The sequence below is a fragment of the Homalodisca vitripennis genome, chromosome 3 (assembly GCF_021130785.1).
Source record: "Homalodisca vitripennis isolate AUS2020 chromosome 3, UT_GWSS_2.1, whole genome shotgun sequence".
NCBI lineage: Eukaryota > Metazoa > Arthropoda > Insecta > Hemiptera > Cicadellidae > Homalodisca > Homalodisca vitripennis.
Genome location: NC_060209.1, coordinates 200854033 through 200861625, shown reverse-complemented (window position 1 = coordinate 200861625; position 7593 = coordinate 200854033).

Sequence of the window (7593 nt, the reverse complement as noted above, 5' to 3'; positions counted from 1 at the left end):
CATTTATCTCTTCTACAGGACATAAAACGAGCATATCGTTCCACGCTAAAATCCTACGAATACTTACTTTTCCTTGAAAAATCTTACTGCACTTGTGCATATCTTTATAATCGTACTGTTCGTGATGTTGGAAAATCAGTTGGAAATGATGGTAGTTTCAATGTTAACTCATATTGCTTCTACGTTATTTTGAACTTTTTTAACTAGCGTGGGTGATTAATAAGGGATCTAGGACTAAATACCTCATTAGTTTCATAATGTCATGAAGGATCATTGTCCATGTACTCATGTCACATACAAACAAGATTTTTGATATTGCCCACTGAAAATAGTGAAAGTATCAGTTTTAAACATCAGGCCTTTGACACCCATGGCTTTAACAGCAATTACTTGAAATAATTATAGACCATCATTTGAATCTTCCAATGACAGTCACGTATCTCAGACCCGCTTGTGATTCAATACTTACAGTATCCGTTTTTAGACCTCAGACCTCCTCCTGTCTTTCAACAACAGTCATTTACAATTATTATAAACCATCATTTCCATCTTCAAATTAAAATCACGTATCTCAGACATGGTTGTGATTAAATTTATACAGGAATTGCCTAAATTGTTACTTATTTGCAGAGCAATGCTTGCAGAGACCTATTTTATAAATGAATGAATTGAAATGTGAATGTTTTAAGGTTAAGCTACGATTATGAAACCTCTGTCAGGCACTTAATAGATAGTTTAATACATGACAAGTTCTTTTAATAGTTTAAACTATGTTTAGTATCAGCCTAAGTTAATACAGATTTAAGGCATACCTTAAACGCAAAGTATACGAATATATATTTACTATTGTGCCGCAGAGATATACTAGGTTAATAAATTAATGTTGACAAAGTATACAATTTGTGAATTTTATTATTTTTACTTATTTGTCATTTCAAACAAAAAGTATAATTTCAGAGTAATGCATTTCTCTAACATCAACCAAAGCACAGCACGAGTCAAACATGCTATGTACAAGCTTACCAACTAGTCAAACTTGGAAAAGACATTTAATTTCAAGCTTCAATAATCTCTGCCGTACTCTATCTCTCCTCTCTCCTTTTCCAAATACTCCCTCTCTTTTTATTTGTGGCTCGTGTACGAAACTGTTATTTTAATTCATGCTGGCGTTGGTTGTAAAATCTACGTCTTTTACTTCATTATAAAGAATGTATAAATCAGATATACTTCACTGTGGGAGTAAATTCGACACGTCTTAAAACTTTTCCATGTAACTAACGGTATGAGTCTTTCAATCTTAAGACGATCATTACGAATCACTATAAGATGCCGTAAAATATTGGAAAACCAAGTTGTTTAGCTTTTAAACAGTTTTCTAACAATTTGTGTAACAAATAGCATCAATCAAGTATAAATAGCATATTTACACCATGTAAGCTTAGAAATAGTTCCTAGTAATGTAACATAATTTTGATCAGTGTTTTTGTCCAGATTAAAACCAAATGCCCAGACTTATCCTCATTGGTATGTAAGCCATTTGCCTCAAACCAAAGGTTGAACCTTATCCTCAAATAGCTCATGATTACTGAGTTTATTTCAATGAGCTTATTAGAGCACATTAACGTAATGTCATCCATGTACAGAACACTTTTGTTGGGTACCAAGTTAGGAAGGTCATTAATAAAAACTATGAATAAGAATAAGATGTCCCTATTTAATATCAACTTGTGAAATTGCTCATTTCAATTCAAAGTAGGGTTTCGGTATCATCCGAATATAACATTGTCAACAACAGTTATAGTATTATGGGTTCCACAATAGTAGGATTAATTTCCTTTATCAATTTATTCATCCTCACTTTGAGATGAGCTTAACTAGGACAAATATGCAACAAGATTCCATTTAAATCTAGCGCAGTGTATTTTGTTACAATTTTGTGAATATTTATCTTGTAGTTTAAAAGCACAAATCAGTTCCTGTATTGCTTAATGCTCTATTAAAACTCACATTGTTTAATGTGATTTGATAATCACATTTAATAAATAGTTATTTGATGTTTCAGACTCTATTACTCTTTATTTACCCGTTGATTTATGAATTATTATTCTTTAATATCTTTCCAGTTAACCTCATCTTTATATTGAGATTATTAAATATATTTATCAAATGCTATTTACTTATCCTGTGGTACTTATAATTACCCTTTGATTTTTTGTAAAAATTTCTGTATTTAATCATCTCATACTTCATTACAAAATGTATCATATTTTAACATTCTGTATGAACCATTGTATATTGTGTTTTTTCTTGCCATACGTTTTATTTTAATTTGTTTTTTTCACTCTAAGTATACAGTGCTGGGTTAAAAAAAATCAAAGGGTAATCTAGAATATTTAAAGTTAGTAAATAGACCCAGTGTTTATGTCTTAACATTTCTTTAAAAGTGAAATTGCTACAGAAGTCAGATTTCTATAAATTATTTTAAAAATAGCCAACACTCCAGAATGGTCAGATAGGTCGGGATCTATTATATTAAATCACGCTATTATTTATATGTGATTACATTGTTCACATTACTCATCAAATTTCTTTATGGTCATAATAACTTTTAAAAAATTAAAATTTTTTACAGACAATGTTATTTGGACCAAAAAAGCATTGGAAATATTTGATAAAGTCTTAAATGTGTTTTCATTATATGACTGATTAATCATTTATGTAGTTGTATTATTGAGAATGAATTATATGGATAAATAAAGGCTTTCAGGTCATTTTCGAGACTATGCCCACCAAAAATAGTGTTACTGTTGAACAGTCCCAGTCGTGTAGTCCTGACCTGTCCCAGAGTAACTCTGCTCTTCATTAGGGCATCCTCGGTTAGTCCACCTAGCCTGAGAACAATAATTTACAATTATAAAAATACTAATTGAGACTCATTTTCTTCATCTACAAACAATATAATAATATATACATGCATGCAGTATGGATAAATAAATATTAATACATTACAATAATTAAATATGTCAATTTATAACCTTAAGTAAATAAATAAAAATTTTCCTGAATTTCCATAAATCTATATCAAGTACAAATTGGCCGTTATGAATACTTATTCAAGTATATTTCTTACGAGAACAAGATATGAGATTTCATATTAGGGGCTAGTCTTCCCTGGCTCCAGCAGCTACAGTAAACAATATTAAAGTAGAAATAAACCAATTTTAAAGACTCTGTGTTGTAGCATTTCAGTATTAGGACATTTGATTTACAAGAAGCAAAGTTACCTTTTTCTCTTATATGACTGTACAGTTAAGTTCTGAGTATATCCGAGCGCACAGTAGATAGAATATCGTGTGATCTCTAATTTTCCAGCTGAAACCTCTGTACGGTACGTTACGAAGTTGGATAGACATATCCACTACTACTTTTTTCCTTGACGCGCTGTGTTCGTTATGTCAATTCTTCATGTAATGATTATTTCATATGAACCTCAAGGCATGGGTAAAAATATGGATGAGCTTGATGTGCATGGTACGTAACAGAGTTCGATAGACATTAAAAACTATTATTATGATCGTTGATCACTTTTGGACATATTACATTTTATCTTTGAAACCATGATTGATATACTTTGGATTTGTAGAACGATTGTATCGTAGGGCTGCACATTAACAAAATGGTGCTTGCTAAAGATTTTAAAAGTCAAACGACAAATAACCAGTATAGTTTTGTAGTTAGCATCTATTTTGCAGTTGTTACAACGATTCCATCGGCACTTTTCTGAATGAAATCCGTCAAACCATAACCGAGCACTATCACTTTTGATTTATGTTTGCACAAGGAGATGCAACACAAAGTTTATAACAAAAGAGGCTTGTTGAAAGGTAACTGGTGTTTTGCATAAGTTATGCAAAATTTTTAAAATTGCGTCCTATTTTTTAAATATTTATAACGATTCCAATAGTACTTTTTTCAACAATACCCTTCAACGCATAAGCGGGCACGATCTCTTTAAAAGTACGCTTTTACAAACCTGAAGCTACAACTAGCTGGTACATCGTAATTTTGACAGGTTATTGCATCATCAACTTTTTATGTTTATAATTTAGTTCAAGGAGTTATCTAGATCATACATTAATTCCGCAGAGTCTTATATCAAGCAATACTTATCTCTAGAATTGCCTAATAGCTATCAAATAACTTCTGAAGAAGTGACAAATCACAGTCTAATATTTCCCTTGTTGTTCCGTCATGAAGCTGTTTGTGGTCTTTTCAATTTATAATGAAATAAACACTATGGGTTTCATAGAAGTACACAAACAAAACACCATGTTTAATAACTGGCATCGTTAATTCTTCTAATAGTTTAATAATGTCATCAGCATAAAGATGTATCTAGCTAATGCATTAGTTCTGCATATACTTATCTCCAGCATTGCTTGGTAGCTATCACATAACTTTGGCAGAGGTAACCAAACTTTGATGAAAATCACAAGGAATTGATCGCATTTCGTTCTTTCTTAATTTACAAATGTTATAATACATCTCTTGAATTTTCATAATCCGTTCAGAATAACAACTTAATATTTCCTTTGTTGTTGCATCTTTAAGCTGTCTCTGGTGTTTTCAACTCATAAAAACAGTCTGGTACCCTGCTGAGGGTGTATCCTGCACCTAGCGTCCTTAGTATATTTTCGACTTTCTAATCTTCTTCAAGTTTGTTTGATTATAAATATGAAACTATTAAGTTCTTATGGTAAAATCACTGAAAATGAGCGTTTACTGGCAGAAATTCATAATCATCCTGTTCCAAATTTTTTTACCCAATATCAATATTCGTCAAAAGGTTATTCTTGGCTTATTTAATTTTACTAATTTTAAAATTTTTGACGCTGCGTATTATCGACATTTATCTGTCGATAGAAACTGTCATTTACGATATAACCACTCTAAGTAGTTAGGTCTCACTTAGGAGTATACTCAAGATGGTCGATAACATCACCTTCTATAATGTATAGATTTAATAATTTCAGATCACTTGCCGACAGCTTTTTAACTCATTCGATGCCTCGAACTAACTCTCGTTTATCGGAGTTTGTGTTGGTTTGATATGAATGTATTCAATCTGTTTATTATTAGTTGAAAAAACCTGAAATATATGATCTACGACGTGTTACATAGATGTAAAATATCAATATAAATGCATTATAACATTATAAATATTTATGAACTATATAATTTATTATATAATATTTATAAACATTTTAAATGAATTCTTTTTAGAAAAAGCTGCAATACACTTATATTAATTGATCTTTAAATAAGTACATTGTTCTAGAATAATAGAACTAATATATTTTATACAAATAATACATTTACTAAAAAATAATTAAGATAGTTAATCTCGTTTTAAATAGGTATTGAGTGTTGAACGTATTATTCATTAAGTGCTGAAATTATCAACTATCGAATTCTTACAGCCTTCGACCCCTACTTGCTGACTCAACCACCTCAATGGAGGAAGGTTTGCTCTTGAAGTTCTCTCTGTTATTCATTTTTTGTAGTTGATTATACATTTAATCTGCATGAAATTGTATCAAAAAGATACATTTCTACTGCAGAACCGTTACATCCAGAGTTGCCCATCAGCCCTAAACTAACTTACGAACAGATTACCCGACTGTAATAGCCCTCACCAAATATTTCCACTCGTCGAACTGTAATTTTCATTGATTCATAATTAAAAATAAAACATGATATTCATAAATCACTGTAACAGTTTTGATTCAACTAACATGGAAGCGTTGAATCTTTTTGCAATGCCTTATTCCCAATTTCAATATCTGTAACCTCTGGCTGGTGACATATTAATCTCCGAGGAAGGTTAGTTTTAATATGTTGCTGGTTGACGGCGTTTATGCAAGTGTTTATCTTTACCGTAAGAGGACAATTTCTAATTTGTGCTCGTTTAGAATCACAATAATGATATTTTTCTTTATATTATACATTAATGCTATCTTATTGCTACACTTGCTAAAGGAAGCCATTCTCTAGCTCTTTATAGAAATTCTTGAATTACGTCTTATTAGAGTCCATATGTATCTCATCGATTTCTTTATAACTCTTAAAAATTACTTTGGTTCTCGTCGGTTTCTTATAAGCCTTAAGGATTACTTTGGTTCTCGTCGATTTCTTTATAAGCATTGAGCATTACTTTGATTCTCATTGATTTCTTATAAGGGTTAATGTCTACTTTGGTTCTTATCGATTTCTTTATAAGCCCTAAAAATTACTTTAGTTTCACATCGATTTCTTTACAAACCGTAAGGATACTTTGGGGCCCTTCGAGTTCCTTATAACACTTAAGGATTACTTTAGGGTTTCGTCTTTTATGTCAAGTTGAAAACGGTGTGAAACTTTATTGGCTCGTTATAGAAGTCTTGGCTAAAACATTTTCATTTTATAATAGTAGATTAAAAATATAGGGATGTGCATCTTTTAATCATTTTCTTTTAACAAAAGTTTTGTTAGTTTGATTTTAGTCTTTTTTGACTACGTTGGACGTTGGTAGAAACACTTAAATCTAATATACATCTAAACATTAACAATAGTAAATTGGTCACAATTTTTATGCGAAGCACTTGTCAAACAATAACCAATTTTCTACATTAAAATCTAATAACTTGACTGGAATAATATAACTAATATAATTATAATATTACGAGGCTATAGAATGACCTACACATCAACACATCATCGCCTACTGAAAATTTTTAAGCAAAGCATTATAAAGAAATTAAAGAATTCTACATTAAAATGGAATAATTTAACTAATATAATTATTATAATACGATGCGACAACATATAATGATAATTAAAAGAGTATAATATGAGCTTTAATTGTCAAAACTTTCGTTAATTGTGGTTTTGCAACTATTTGTTATGTGTATTACCGTATTCTTGAAGACTTTGGTTGCTAACATTACAGCTTCAGTGTATGATGGTTGGCTCTGAGGGTTCTCTAAATAACTCTAAGCAACATTCTCTAGAAACCCCTTCATTTTTACACTTGAACCATTAAAACTGTTGTTTTTTCAATTGTACTATAATCTTCATTGCTTCCAATCTTTGTTTGTGCTTGTCAATAAGGAATGCCTCGAACGAAATATTGTGATTGTACTTTTTCTCTCTTCTACGGGATGTAAAACGAGCAGATCGTTCCACTGTAAAATCCTGTAAAATCATTGTTACATTAGACCGGTCAAACTTTGGTTTATAAATTCTACTAAAATTTTCATTGCTTCCAATCTTGGTACGTTTTCACCACGCCTAGAAATGCCTCGCGAGACTGCCCCCGTACGTTCACTCATATACAATATTATGATTGAGGTGACATTTCTCTCTTCTACGGGATGTAAAAGGAGCAGATCGTTCCACTGTAAAATCCTATGAAATCTAACTTTCCCTTTAAAAGTCCTCATTGTTACATTAGAACGGTCTAAATTTGGTGTATCAATTCTAGTAAACTCTTCATTGCTTCCAGTTTGCTGATGGGTTTTCACCACGTCAAGGAATGCCTCGCGAGACTGCCCC